Here is a 16,510-nt window from a genome sequence, read left to right on the forward strand (position 1 = left end):
ATTTTAATTTAGCAAGCTTCAAATATAAGACCATTCCATATGCAATCCCTCATGTCTCATCAACTAATTTTTACCGAGCTTGCTTTCACATAGTACATGGAAATCCCACAATAAATAAGCCTTTGCATGAATTCCATTTGCATTGTTGTCTTGTGCTTGAACTAGATTGTTTATACAACAACACATCATTTTGGCTTTCATTAAGTACCTGTGAGATAACCTATTACCTGTCCACACTTAGCAAACAGGTTAGACCTTTAATCACGTTGTCATTCAATCATCCAAAACCCACTAAAGGGCTAGATGCACTTTCAATCTCTCCCTTTTTGGTGATTGATGACAACTTGATTAAAGCTTACAAAAGAAAATAAACATTTAAACTTTTGGGTTCAATGATTTATGAGAGGCTCCCCCTTAATATGTGCTTGTGATTAGAATTCATAAAATGACCTCAAATGTCAATTGCACATACTAAAACATATAGGAGACTCCCCCTAAATCATTGCATCCGTGGGGTGCATGTGTGTGTAACAAATTAAAACCATGATGCATATGACAAGATATATCACACAAAAATAAATATAAAGGCATCACATCAAATATTTTCATTCTAGCATGCATAGTGCTTATGAAAATAAATAAAACACATGTATGTCACACATAGCACTCAATACACATTTTCTCAAGTCCACAAGCCACTAATATATAAATAAAGATCATGCCTCAAGAGATACATAGATAAAGCAAAAGTAAGTCGCATCTCTCAGATGATACAATCTATCTCAAACTCAAGATACATCAATGAAGCTCAAAAACTACGGCCTGCAGTACATATCTTCAGATACAAAGATAAGCAAATGAAACAAATATCCTGAAGCTTTAATCAGTCACTCTCCCCCTTTGTCATCTATCACCACAAAGGTCCAACAATGACATACTGGGCACAAAATAGGTTGCAAGTTGTCTCTGAAAGCTGTGATCACTCACCATCATCTTCATCTCCTCCAACATCCTCATCATCTGAGTGTGGAGCACTGGCTGGACGAGAACCACCCGCACTAGACGAGTCAAAGCCCCTAGACCCATAGTAGCTAAAACCACCTATGAGGTCAGTCCACCAGTCAGAAGCATACTCGTCTGTAGCACTGGGATGTGGCTAAGAGTGAGTAGGCACCTGAGCCTGTAGTGATAAAGTGTCAGGGTGCCCTAGTGCCTGCTGCTGCTGCTGCTCCTATCGCTGAAGAAACTCAACAAACTCTATGTCATACCTGGCCTACTGCTGCTCCTCAGTCTTAGGCTCACTGGCTCCCTCATTTGATAGTGGAGACCTAGGAGGATCAAGCTCAAGTCTAGCAGCAAACTACTTCAAAGTCCGAGTGTCCTTCCTCCTAGCCTCCCTCTCCTTCTGCTGACAGGTCTGGATGTCCTTGCACATCCCAAAGATAGCACTGAATATCTTACGAATAGGAGAAGGAGGACTGCAGCAACATGAAGGAGCATGTGGTAGAGGGGAAGCTCCTCCTACTGCTGCACCACCTGTAGGTGCATCTGCCTCTGGTGCTACTACTGCTCATCCTGGACCTGTTGGAAGTACCCCAATCTCAGGCAAGTCTGCAACAATCTTTAGGGCCTTATGTACCTTGTCAAACTCAAAGGTATGCCCTATGACCCGCTCAATCATGTGCATAATGTAGGGAGCAAAACTACAGCCCTTGAGGGGCCTCTCGCCAATGCTCCTAATCTCGCACCATATGAAGTCAAACATGCTGAAAGGTCATGCATCAGGTGCCATCCTATGGAGCAGGTTCCTAGAATAATCTACAATGTTTCCCTTGTCTCCACCCTTGTAATCAATGGTCTTCCTAAACATCCTGTCCAGGTATTTGTAAGTAGGGTGAAGACCTAGAACCTTCCCCACTGCTCCTCTCTCACCCCCTAGTGGGTACATGTAGGCCAGCTGCTCTAGAGGGAGTACCTACTCTATATGGATCTTATCTCTCTGAAGATCCTCCTATGAAAAACCAAGCAGGGCAGCGAAAGCATCATAATCCACACTTTACCACTAGCTCTCAAGCATCCAGTGCATGCGCCTCTCATCCTCCTCAACATATAGGGTGGCGTAGAATTGAGCTACCACCTTTGTGTTCTAGTAATGCTCGAACTCCATAATCTCATAAACCCCTGTATGCTGGCAAATGGCAATAGCGTGATCAATGGAGGCCTTCTGCAACTCTCTGACATACTACCAGTCAATCCACTGAGACCTGACAATCACTGGGTTCCTAGTGAGGATCACACTAGTGTAGAAGTCTATATGAAAGGCTGTCTAAAATCGATGATCAAACTGAATCCTAAGCAAGCCCCTTGGATCAATTCTCCTCTCATCTCTAGCTCTTCTGGTCATGCCTTTCCCTCGATAGTCAACTCTAGACACATAAGAGGGTACACTAGGTGGATGTGTCTCAAGTAATCCATAGTGCATACCCTGGCCTGGCTGGTGCCGATCTAGAGGTACTGCTTGCTCCTCCTCAATCTCGTGCTCATCATCTAAGTTCCCACCATCTGAACCTCTGTCAGTGCTCTTCCTCTTTCTGGTACTAGGCTCCACTCTATACTCCTTTGTATCTATGTCAGAGGAAGAACTGTTGTCTCCCTCTCTATATTGTGGAGCACCCCAAGTAGCTCTAGAGAGTCCCCTGCTACTACCCTGCTCCTACTGACTATATCTAGGATGCATGTCCTGCCTTGCCTTCTTGTATTTCTCTAGTGCTGGATCATGCCTATGCTTGGATCTAGGCTCCTATCTTCCACTCATGGTTGCTGTCCTGTATCCAAAAAGATTTGCAAAGAATCTTAGATACATGCCCAAACAATATTTCTTATATCATCATCCATATATATACAATTATTTATCCAAAATCTCACAATCACTTATCCCAACCATGGTCAAGGTTTGCAAAATTAATTTAGACAAACAATCATACATAAAGGGACAATAATCAATGAGTATTGAGTTGAGGCTATAGTTGAACCTGCACTGCTAGCTCATACCAGACACGTCCAATATATGTACACAGCAACCCTAACCAGGGGCTCACGTTCAATCTCATCTTCAATTCAATCCAAACTTTGGGCATTGCTTCTAGACAGGTAATGTAGCATCTCCACCGAAGGGATTTCAAAAAACATGCCCTAACTGCTTAGATCAGAAGAGGTTCGGGATTAGGGTACCTTGAGAGAGTGAATGAAGATGCGATTAGAAAACCAAGTCCCGGAGCCTTCGATCTTGATGCAAATATCCTCTGATCCAATCTCCATCTCTTCTTTTTCTCGGTGGAATCACTCGATCGCCAATTTGGTGGAACAACGGTGGCTGCGTTGGCTTGGAGGAGAGAAAAGAGAGATAGAGGACTAGGGCCGAAGGGGAACCGGCTGTTTTATAACCTCGCTCATACCGTGCATACCGGACATGTCCAGTATTTATGGGCTGGCTGTTTTTGTTCCAAATTTCATTCACTTAATTCCAACCCCCTTCTCTATCATTTCTTGATCCAAAAACATATTTGTCCTTGATCCAAATACGGTGTAATTACTTTTCTTATCCAAATGCCATGAGTATCACTTCTCTTTTTCAAATATTTGGCATATATAGATTTTGATTACTTGAGAGAGATATTGTGAGACATAGTAGATTGTGGACTTAAGAAAGCCATGTCATGTGTAATTAGCCAATCAAACAATCAAGGTGAGCTATAATTATCACATGACAAGGCTAGGTCACAAAGACTAAGATTCAAATAGTTTTTCAAATTCACACCACCTACACATGCTAGTTATGGGTTTTGAAAAACATCTCTCCTATGTCACACAAATGCACATTCTAACATATAAAGGGCCTTAGATGCACTTACAATGCATTTATGTAAATACATACCTTTGCCTTGACCCCACAAGAATACCACTAAGAAGATACACAGCATGATAATCTTTATGTTGACCTTAATTGCCAAATAATCATGCTAGATACGAAATCAATTTTTCATCCAAAGGACTACAAAGAATGCTAGATAAATTTGTTAGTCCACAAGGTGCAAAATAGAAACTGCGCTCCCCCTAAATAAGTGCTTTAAGTAATTTGAATGACTTTTATCTAGCACTTCATTCTATTAAGAATTTGGGCGTCAATTTTCTATTTTGAATCACAACCAAATAATTTGCCATATTTAAATTTGAGTTCAAGAGATGCTCACAATCCATTAAGATTTGATAAACCACAAGCTTCTGAGTAAATTAAGGATATATGAAAATATATGGATCAAAGACTTAGTTGCAATCCAATTAGTGTTCTGGTTCCTGCAATACCGGACACGTCCGGTAGGAATACCGGACACGTCCGGTAGGTGCAAGACAGAAACAAATAATCCGCTGCTTGTGATTCTTCATTTAGCTCTATTATTTATTGTATACCTACATCTCAACAAATGAATTGCTCTACTAGAGGGCTATTAAAAGCACCATATGCCAAACATGATAATTATCAAGTAAAACTAATTAGCCAATTTCAATTTTTCACAGATATGCCTATTTGTGAGTCATTGAGTACAAAACAAACAAAGTGGCTATCCTATAGGGTTTATGTCACACCCAATTTTAAGGATAAAATTGAATGCACAAAACTCGTGTGTGCCCAGGGATCAATCACACACACAAGCTAACAAATTACATAAAGTATCATCACGGTGTCTCTTACATCAAGAACCATAATATAACTTAGTCTTACATCACACAGCGGAATATAAAAAGATAACTCCCTCGTAGGGCTTCATCACAGGGAAGATCAACTGGTTGACCACAAGCCTAAAAATCCTCAAGAAATTCCTCATACCCGTTGTCATCTGTTACCCATCCGGGATTTTTATCCAAATAAAGAAAATAAACAAGCGTAAGTACATCCCGCACTTAACAAGTTAACATGGGGTTATGAAGCTCAAAAAGGTTGACACTGGTTTACTGCAGTTAGCATTTTTAGTAAGTCAAGCTTTTATTATCAGGTATTATCAAATTATGCTTAAGCTCCCATTTAATCCCATATGAATAGATATCAGGGTCAAGTGTATCATATATCATCATAGAACGTCTTAAATGATCATCAACAAGTAACCAGATATTCTATGAGTTTTTCGGGCCGCTCGTGACCGTGAGCACGGCTGTTATAACAGTTTGTTACCCTCTGTAGAGGTGGTGCACATTCACCACGAGTCATGATTCCCATATGCCCGGGTTAATTACTCCCATGTCACTGCCAAGGTGAGCGGGCAGGGTACACTATGAAGCCATTTCATAGGTTTCTCTAATAAGTTAGGGCCACTAGGTTTCCTCGGCAGGCAGATGTAGGAACCCCCTTTCCTATGGCACATATCTATCGTGGCTATACACATAGGAATAGAGGTAGCCCTATACCCAACGTGGCAAGCCCCTTTTGCGCTATAAAGGTAACCTCTAACAGGCTAGAAAAGATCCTATTACTGAGCTAAAGTCAGAGCCATATGACTCTCCCAGTTGCACTGTCAGTCCCAGCTTTTGCCGACAGATAAGTCCTTATGGAGGGCCAAGAGCAATGATCAAAAGTCATTCGCTCAGTCGCCCTATAATTCAGTTGTCTAAAACAAAGTTTTACCTTTTCATTCCATAGAACCATTAGTCAATATGTAGATCATGTTCAGTTACATTGAGCGCTAGCAAACTATCCATATGCAAATAACCCATAGGAGACAAGGAATAGGATAATCAATCACTAGGATGTCCTTACGGGTATCAAAATTAGACACATGCAAATGAGTAATTAATAATGGTGAATAGGCATCAAGGTAAATCCCATACTATACTTGCCTTGGTTAGCAAACTCCTATTGGTCCTGCTGGTCGTCGAAGAATTCTTGGTCTCCAACATTCTCCTCACCGTCTGAACGCGACCAACACGGCAACATAAAACATTCCAAAGGCATTCATGCAAAGCAAACATTCCTATAATTAGAACAGTACACCAAAAGTATAGAAAACAAGATAAAATGTTTGTGAAAATAATCTACGTCTCGCTACGATCACGTCAACGTGAAGTTCACAAAAAACGGAGCTAAAATGCGAAAGTTATGATTTAAACAGGATTTCCTATAGCAATATATTTAATTAAATCTAACCATGAAATTTAAAAGTTACAAACTTGATTAACAGTGGTACTAATGCGTAGATTATGAAATTATGAAGCTAACGCAATTGGAACGGGTTAATTCAAAGCTAAAACGACGATTTTATAAGCAAAACAGTACAAATGGCATTTCTGTAAATACTAAAAACGTACTTTGAACTAAAATAGTTAACTTTACGCTTTCAAAACGGGAAAGCTTACACGGGGAAATGCGCCAAGGACGGCGGGTTCTATTACATGAAAACAAAGGGGCTCTTTAGAAATTCTACCCACGAAGGGGTATCGGCCAACGGTGGCCGTCGGATTTGAAATGAAGGGCTAGAAATAGATCTAGGGAGAGAGAAGAAGGGGTGGTTGGCCGGAACAGTGTTTTTGGTGGCTGTTCAGCCATGGCCGATGGTGAGAGCTCGCCGGCGTGCGGGAAACTCGGCCTATGGCCACGGGGTGCCCAACCGAAAGCACCAGGGAAGAGAGGGGGGGTGCGGCGAACTCTCCTAGGCCGATAGAGTGGTCGGAGGGTGCGGCCGTGGCGGTGGTGGCCATGGCCGGCGGTCGGAGGTTGACGGCGCTTGCGGATAGGGCGCTAGAAGCCATGAAACATGAAATTAATGGCATGGTACGAAGGAGGGGAGCATGGGGGTCTCAACATGGGGAAGAAAGTGGTCGGACACAGCTCGGGGAAGGCGGGCCACGCGGCGGTTCCAAGCTCGGTGGATGGCGGATCACGGCGTCCATGGTGCGGCAGTTTCCTCGGGCACGGGCAACGCGAGAGGAAGCGGGGAGAGGCAGCAGGGGGGTGGCTCGGGCGTGGGCTCTGTTTTGTAGAGGCAGGGGCGCGGGGGGCGCTCCCATGACGTGCGACGTGGGCGCGGGCGACGGTTGCGGCTGACGCACGCTGCGGTTGCGGGAGGAAGGGGGCAGCTCTGATGGGCGGGGCCGGCTATTAGCGGCTGAAGAGAAGAGAGCGGCGGCGGTTGCTCATGAGTTGGGCTAGCGCAGCTTGCTGGGCCGAGCAGCCGAGGCGGTTGCCAGCCCGCCCGAGTGGGCCGGCGCCTTGCTGGGCTAGCGCGGTGTGCAAGGAAGGAGAAAAAAAAGGGGGCTGGGCCAACGGGGAGAAAAAGGCCTACGGGCCGAAATGAAGAAGGGAGGGGAAAAATGAATTTTGCCTTTTTCTTTTTCCAAATAGATTTTCAAATAGGTTTTGAATTCATTTGAACTTTGAATCAAGATTAATCATCACAAAATTAGATATGCGGCAGCATGTATGCATCAAGAAGTTTCAAACCTTATATTTAATTTTAATTCCACAAAATTTATTATTTTCCTATATTTTAATGCACACATATTTGCATAAATAAATCAAATTTACTAATTTTAAAAGAATGTAATTTTTTTAGGGTGTTACAATTCTACCCCCCTTAAGATGAATCTTGTCCTCGAGATTCGGACGACGTCGACTTGGAGATAGGGATACTCAGTCTCTAGATTCTCCTTTACTTCCTCATGTAGTCTCATCGTCTTGATAAGGATCCCACGTTTCAACGAAAATTCCTTACTTTATTGGTCAGAAGGAAATTCTTCCACCAATCTTCAAAACATGAATGATTGAGGTTAAGTTGCTCGAACTTGGAATACAATTCTTGATCCTTGGTGTCACCTGAACCTTCTTAGCACAACTCCCATTGGTAAGGGCATCGGTCATGACTTTCGCTTCTCCAAGTGATAGCACTTTTCCAAGTCATAATCAATTTTCATTCCAACGAGGATATCACCCATTCAAGACTAACTTAGTGAAGATGTCCTGTAGATTCTTGACCCAAACTAACTTAAAAGCTTCTCCAGTAGCTCAACCAAAATCTTAATGATCTTGGATAAACCTTCGTTGAACCTTTAACCAAACCTCATTGAGACTCTGAGTTTCTCTCACATCTTTGGGTACCACCACGCTTCCGCTACGCAAACAAGAACGTAGGACACTTCGGCTTGCAAATTCTTCAACTTGGCTACCCCCCTTAAGAAAAGATAGACTAGGGGACACCAAAGTATAGCTTACATCTACTTCTTTTAGATGAGCTAGCTAGTATCAAGATGTCCTGACATCCCAACGATACTCTTGTGTATGGGCAAGAAACCTGAAATTCCTCGCGAGATGAAAAACAGCTATGCAGTAAAACAGCTGTAACTCTCATTCTGTTAATCTAATGAAGTTGTAGCTTATACCTTGGAAAGCTTATAAATTTCTCCACAACTTACTTATAGAACACTTTTCCAAATTCTGCATTTAACTTGGTCAAAAATAGTACACATCAGAAACTACTCCAGATTCCAAACAGCACAGATGCATCGCCTTGTGATTTTTGTATCTCCATAACTAACATAGCTATCAAGTTGATTCTTGCGCTCATAGAAAGATATTGAAGTGTACTAGTGTCTAGAATTTGCTCATGATTTTTGGTTATCCAAGAATAGAGATATAAACTGAAGAGTGTAGACTGCTCCGAAAAGACAGGATGAAGAGAACAGAAGAAAACCATAACCCGACTATTTGTTTCACTAATCCTTATACCTTAGGCCTATAAACTAAATGAAATTGTGGGAACACCCAACAAGATCATTGCAATCATTACAAAGATTCAAAACAATTATAAGCATAATGACAACTCAACAAACAATAAAGATGCACAATTCAATCATTGACTCAACTTGCGATACTATTGTTCTCATTGCACCAGGGATAACAATCCTAAGACTTATATTCAGATTACGTAAGAAGGTGATGAAGAATAGTTCTAAAAGCATATCAAATCAAGGAGTAAAGATGAGAACAAAAACTTCAAAATAAGCAGCAAGGTAGAGATGAATAGCAAGGATAGAGTAGAGAAGAAAATATCAAGGTTCATAGAGCAAGGGTTGTTGTAGCAACATCTAAACCTTAAAACGACCAGTTTCTAACTAGGCTTGCGTCCTACAGTCAATACTGCTCTGATACCAATTTGTCACACCCAATTTTAAGGATAAAATTGAATGCACAAAACTCATGTGTGCCCAGGGATCAATCACACACACAAGCTGACAAATTACATAAAGTATCATCACGGTGTCTCTTACATCAAGAACCATAATATAACTTAGTCTTACATCACACAGCGGAATATAAAAAGATAACTCTCTCGTAGGGCTTCATCACAGGGAAGATCAACTGGTTGACCACAAGCCTAAAAATCCTCAAGAAATTCCTCATACCCGTTGTCATATGTTACCCATCCGGGATTTTTATCCAAATAAAGAAAATAAACAAGCGTAAGTACATCCCGCACTTAACAAGTTAACATGGGGTTATGAAGCTCAAAAAGGTTGACACTGGTTTACTGCAGTTAGCATTTTTAGTAAGTCAAGCTTTTATTATCAGGTATTATCAAATTATGCTTAAGCTCCCATTTAATCCCATATGAATAGATATCAGGGTCAAGTGTATCATATATCATCATAGAACGTCTTAAATGATCATCAACAAGTAACCAGATATTCTATGAGTTTTTCAGGCCGCTCGTGACCGTGAGCACGGCTGTTATAACAGTTTGTTACCCTCTGTAGAGGTGGTGCACATTCACCGCGAGTCATGATTCCCATATGCCCGGGTTAATTACTCCCATGTCACTACCAAGGTGAGCGGGCAGGGTACACTATGAAGCCATTTCATAGGTTTCTCTAATAAGTTAGGGCCGCTAGGTTTCCTCGGCAGGCAGATGTAGGAACCCCCCTTTCCTATGGCACATATCCATCGTGGCTATACACATAGGAACAGAGGCAGCCCTATACCCAACGTGGCAAGCCCCTTTTACGCCATAAAGGTAACCTCTAACAGGCTAGAAAAGGTCCTATTACTGAGCTAAAGTCAGAGCCATATGACTCTCCCGGTTGTACTGTCAGTCCTAGCTTTTGCCGACAGATAAGTCCTTATGGAGGGCCGAGAGCAATGATCAAAAGTCATTCGCTCATTCGCCCTATAATTCAGTTGTCTAAAAACAAGTTTTACCTTTTTGTTCCATAGAACCATTAGTCAATATGTAGAACATGTTCAGTTACATTGAGCGCTAGCAAACTACCCATATGCAAATAACCCATAGGAGACAAGGAACAGGATAATCAATCACTAGGATGTCCTTACGGGTATCAAAATTAGACACATGCAAATGAGTAATTAATAATGGTGAATAGGCATCAAGGTAAATCCCATGCTATACTTGCCTTGGTTAGCAAACTCCTGCTGGTCCTGGTGGTCGTCGAAGAATTCTTGGTCTCCAACGTTCTCCTCACCGTCTGAACGCGACCAACACGGCAACATACAACATTCCAAAGGCATTCATGCAAAGCAAACATTCCTATAATTAGAACAGTACACCAACAGTATAGAAAACAAGATAAAATGTTTGTGAAAATAATCTATGTCTCGCTACGATCACGTCAACGCGAAGTTCACGAAAAACGAAGCTAAAATGCGAAAGTTATGATTTAAACAGGATTTCCTATAGCAATATATTTAATTAAATCTAACCATGAAATTTAAAAGTTACAAACTTGATTAACAGTGGTACTAACATGTAGATTATGAAATTATGAAGCTAACGCAATTGGAATGGGTTAATTCGGAGCTAAAACGACGATTTTATAAGCAAAACAGTACAAATGGCATTTCTGTAAATACTGAAAACGTACTTTGAACTAAAACAGTTCACTTTACGCTTTCAAAACGAGAAAGCGTACACAGGGAAATTCGCTAAGGACGGTGGGTTCTATTACATGAAAACAGAGGGGCTCTTTAGAAATTCTACCCGCGAAGGGTATCGGCCAATGTTGGCCGTCGGATTTGAAATGAACGGCCAGAAATAGATCTGGGGAGAGAGAAGAAGGGGTGGCCGGCCGGAACAGTGTTTTCGGCAGCTGTTCAGCCATGGCCGACGGCGAGAGCTCGCCGGCATGCGGGAAACTCAGCCTACGGCTACGGGGTGCCCAACCAAAAGCACCAGGGAAGAGAGGGGGGTGCGGCAAACTCTCCTAGGCCGATAGAGTGGCCGGAGGGTGCGGCCGTGGCGGTGGTGGCCATGGCCGGCGGCTGGAGGTTGACGGCGCTCGCGGATAGGGCGCTAGAAGCCGTGAAACATGAAATTAATGGCATGGTACGAAGGAGGGGAGCATGGGGGTCTCACTGCGGGGAAGAAAGTGGTCGGAGACGGCTCGGGGAAGGCGGGCCACGCGGCGGTTCCGAGCTCGGTGGATGGCGGATCACGACGTCCACGGCGCGACAGTTTCCTCAGGCACGAGCGACGCGAGAGGAAGCAGTGAGAGGCAGTAGGGGGGCGGCTCAGGCGTGGGCTCTGTTTTGTAGAGACAGGGGCATGGGGGGCGCTCCCACGACACGCGACGTGGGCGCGGGCGGCGGTTGCGGCTGACGCGCGCTGCGGTTGCGGGAGGAAGGGGGAGGCTCTGACGGGCGGGGCCGGTTTTCTACGGCTGAAGAGAAGAGAGCGGCAGCGGTTGCTTGCCAGCCCGCCCGAGTGGGCCGACGCCTTGCTGAGCTGGCGTGGTGCGCAAGGAAGGAGAGAAAAAAGGGGGCTGGGCCAACGGGGAGAAAAAGGCCTGCGGGCCGAAATGAAGAAGGGAGGGGAAAAATGAATTTTGCATTTTTCTTTTTCCAAATAGATTTTCAAAAGCATTTTCAAATAGGTTTTGAATTCATTTGAACTTTGAATCAAGATCAATCATCACAAAATTAGATATGTAGCAGCATGTATGCATCAAGAAGTTTCTAACCTTATATTTAATTTTAATTCCACAAAATTTATTATTTTCCTATATTTTAATGCACACATATTTGCATAAATAAATCAAATTAACTAATTTTAAAAGAATGTAATTTTTTTAGGGTGTTATAGTTTAGGTACTTGTTACCAATAGTGAAGATGAAGTAAATGATATATTCATTAAATTATCTTTGGGTCAACCATATACGAGATTATGATAAGAATTAGTTGATAGATTGAGTGAATATTTTCAATTTACTTGCTCAACCACCCCGAGGCCTTCATCTCATCACCAAGTACCTACATCATTAACCTAAGCACACTTTTGTACACAACTCTTATTGGGTCCTTTTGAGTTAGTCAACAATTGCTTAGGCACCCAAATGGCTTTAGCACTAGTTTGTGGTGAACACATCACCTTGCTAGTGCTAACTCCATTTGTGGTCTTCCTAAGCATATCATTATAAACAAATGTGTTTGGCTTAGGAGCATTACCATTTGGGCATTCATAGCTTAGATGCCCCTTTCTTCTACAAGCATAGCATATGCGGCCTTTGTTTGCTCTATGCTTGCTTTGCTTGTATGGACATCTATCAACCTTGTGGCCCATCTCATTGCATCCATAGCATCTTCTTGTTGCAACTTGGGCTTCCTTTCTTGCCTCTTTGTACATTGGGCATTTCTTGGTAGGATGCCCCAATTTCATGCTCATGAGATAAGCGCTTTGTACAACACTTTTCTTTTGATTGGCCAACTTGCTTGAGGCCTTTTGTTCGGCCGCTTCACACTTGTCAGCCCAACTCTTATGTGGACACATTACCCACTCATGTCCATATAAGCCACAACCATAGCACATCCTTTTTCCATGTTTCTTGCTCTTGGTTGTGTTGGCCTTGCTTGAAATGTGGTTCTTTTGTTGGGCTTTGGAGGAAGCAAGGTTTGAACCCTTCTCAAGCTTCTTCACCATGTTATCACGGTTATCATGAGAAGGTTGTGCTTTCTCCTTACCCTTCAACTGAATCACATCTTTCTTTAATCTATCCACCTCTTCTTTGAGCTCTATGTTTTCTATGAGATTTAGCTCAATCGAAGATTGGCTTGCTTGAGGAGCACACTCATTAGTACAAGAAATATTTGATTGAGATGGTGTACTAGTGAGTGAATGTGTGAGAGGTTGAGAAAATTTTACCGATGTGATCACAACCTCATGAGCCACCTCAAGCATAATGCTTGATTCTACTACTTCCTCATGTGAGCACTTGAGATGAACATAGTTTGCTTGTAGCACATCATACTTGCTTGATAGTTCATCTAGCCTTGCCTTGAGCTCAAAGTTTTCCTTCTCTAGTTGTGAAACACTAGAAGAGGAGTTAGTAACTAAGGCATGCTCAATTGACAATTTTTCATACCTTTCACTTAGAGCCTTTAGTTCTTTCATCTTGGAGATGAGAAACAATTCTTGCTTTTTAAGTGATTGCTCTTGCTTCTCAATCTCTTCTTCAAGCTCATCATTCTTTTCAACTATCTTCATGATGATGAACTTGTCTTTGTGGTTGAGATGATTAAGGTTGTAGTTGTCTTCAACTTCAACATCACTCTCATCTTGATCATCTACTTGTGCTTTCTCCTTTTCTTGATCTTTCTTGTTACTCTTCTTCTTGCTTTTCTTGGCCAAGAGACACAAGTGATGAGTATCATGAGATACTAAGGTTGACGCATCACTTGGTCGCCACTGGGCTTGAGCCTCATCATCACAGACAGCCTGCTGTCCTGCTACCACGGCCATATCGGACACGTCCGGTATGTGTAGGCAGACAGCAGGCCATGCACTGCTTGCACTTCTTCCTTTGGCTCGGTGCTCTTGAGGCCTTGTGAGGCTTCTTCGCTGTATGAAGACACAATGGACAAATTTTCCATTGACTCGATCTCAAGTGCATCATCACATTTGGATTTTCCATATAACTCAACAAGCCTAGTCCAAATGAGATGAGCACTCTCTGGAGGTGGTTGTCCATTGAAGATTGCCTCATCTTGAACCTCTACACTCAATGTACTCAATATGACATCAATAGCTTAAGCATTGAGTTGCACGCATATCTCTTCCTCTTTTGACAAATTTTTATAGTTGCTCCAATCAACTATAGAAAGAGGTATGCTTGCATCCACAATATGCTCAACAAGAGGACTAATATCCCTAAAAGCATTGAGTACATGAATTGACCAAGATAGAAAGTTTGAACCATCATTTTGGAGAAGCTCCGGCTCCAACTCGATAGGCGTCAACATCCTTTTCTCACGGCGGTGAAGCTTTAGGTGAGAACCTCGCTCTGATACCAATTGAAAGGACCTAGGATGCCGCCTAGAGGGGGGTGAATAGGCATTTCTAAAAATTAACACCTTTAAATGTGGAAACGATTAGTACAGAGAGTTTCCAAAATGGAGACTCCAAATTAAGAGTAATACCACCCCTCACAAGTTAGCCACAGAGTAAACAAGGTATAAAGAATATATCTAGAAGCTACAACCCTACAACACAAAGTTAGAATAGAGATCAAATAAATTCAGCACTGAGCTCTAATATCGGACGTGTTCGGTAGGTATACCGGACGTGTCCGGTACACACGTGTTCTGAAGAACACCCTGACACAGGAACCAATACTAGACGTGTCTAGTACACATGTGTTCTGAAGAACACCCTGGCACAGGAACCAATACCGGATGTGTCTGGTACACATGTGTTCTGAAGAACACCCTGGCATAGGAACCAATACTGGACGTGTTCGGTATGGATACCGGATGTGTCCGGTATATACGGTTTCAGTGGAACAGCCCCAAACTTGCTCCTTTTGATTTCTATCTTCCAACCAAACTGTAGGTACCTAATAGAGATGACAAGATACACAGAGAACCTACACAAGAGCTAGAGCAACACAAATATCAAATGAAATGCGAATTGAGATGATATTTGTTTTACTGAAGTTTGGACTCGTTCGAATCCTACTCTCCGTTGAGGGGGTGGCGGGTGACCCAGCGAAGGTCAGCCCTAGAGGGTACCACAAAGGTCACTCTAGTTGGAGTCTTTTCCAACTCCTTTTCCTTCTTCCACAAGTTGATTCTGAGGTGGCGCAATCGACCATTACAAACTTTCTGAGACACACCATAATCTCTCAGGTGCTCTTCGGCGACGCCTAGCCGTCTAGGACCGAAGAGTCCAAGAGTAACTAATGCAAATCATGAAATAGACAATGTGCACAAGTGCTCAAGTGCTAGCTTGCTCTCTTTTTCAAATTCTCTCTTAACCCACAAATGGATTTTGCGATTTGGATCACACACTCACTAAGAGAAGGTTTGGGAGAGTTGGCAAGGCTCAAACATGTGTATTGCAATCAGCAGAATCAACAGCCTCCAAAGGTGGAGGCTTAGGGGTATTTATAGCCCCTTTGGGAAAACTAGTCGTTGCCATACCGGACACGTCCGGTATGACTTACACTGCACCAACGGTAACTGAGTTACAGTGACGTTGTGAGGCGTCGGAACTCCTAACCCTCAGCACATTTGAAAACTATAGTAACTGAGTTAAAGTATGTGAGGTGTTGGAACTCCTGACGCATGCCAGAACTCCCGACCGTTGGAACTCCCAACTCACGTCGGAACTCCCGACCCTCAAGGTTTTTGAAAAATAGCCGTTGGCCTCTGGCCGTCCATACTGGTATGAATACCGGACACGTCCGGTATGACCAAGATAGTGAACCATCCAAGTTAGTTAAGTGCGAGACGTCGAAACTCCTGACCATTGCTAAAACTCCCGATGAACCAACCAGAGAACAACAACTTTTCCATTGCTGGGCAAATACCGGACACGTCCGGTATTGCTAGACCAGCAAAAATGGGTTAGCTCTTTTGTCTCTCAAACACTCAAAACTCACATGGGTTGGCTTGAGCACTAATGAAACATTATCTATCAACATGATGCATCCCTCTTAATAGTACGACATTCCTATTAACTCAAATTTAAAGAGTATAACAAATTTAAACCTTTTGAGTTGATCTCTTTCAACCGAAGCCGTGTATTCCAATCTTCATCAAGTGAGGGTGCCAACATGTTAACTTTGATCTTTTTCACTTGAGCATAGCCATCTTGAGCACGTGACTTGATTCCATTCATCAAATATGAGTAACTCCAAATGCATGAAGTCACTTCCAACACTTTGTCCAATATAGATTTGATCCTCCACATCAATATGACTATCATAGCTTGATTAGTACCTCAACTAAATGCAAGTACTTTCTTCTTCACCCTAGCTAGGTTCTTTGGCCGCCAAGCCGTCGCTTGCCCTTCACCCTTGCTTAGTACCTCGAAGCCTTTCCTTGCTATCTTCACCATCTCAAGCCATCAAGTCACATCTTGTGTTGAATCATCCATTCATTTGTATTGTTATCCTTTTCATTTTAATTTAGCAAGCTTCAAATATAAGACCATTCCATATGCAATCCCTCATGTCTCA

This window comes from Miscanthus floridulus, chromosome 10 (genome assembly GCF_019320115.1).
Source record: "Miscanthus floridulus cultivar M001 chromosome 10, ASM1932011v1, whole genome shotgun sequence".
In the NCBI taxonomy this organism is placed as follows: Eukaryota; Viridiplantae; Streptophyta; class Magnoliopsida; order Poales; family Poaceae; genus Miscanthus; species Miscanthus floridulus.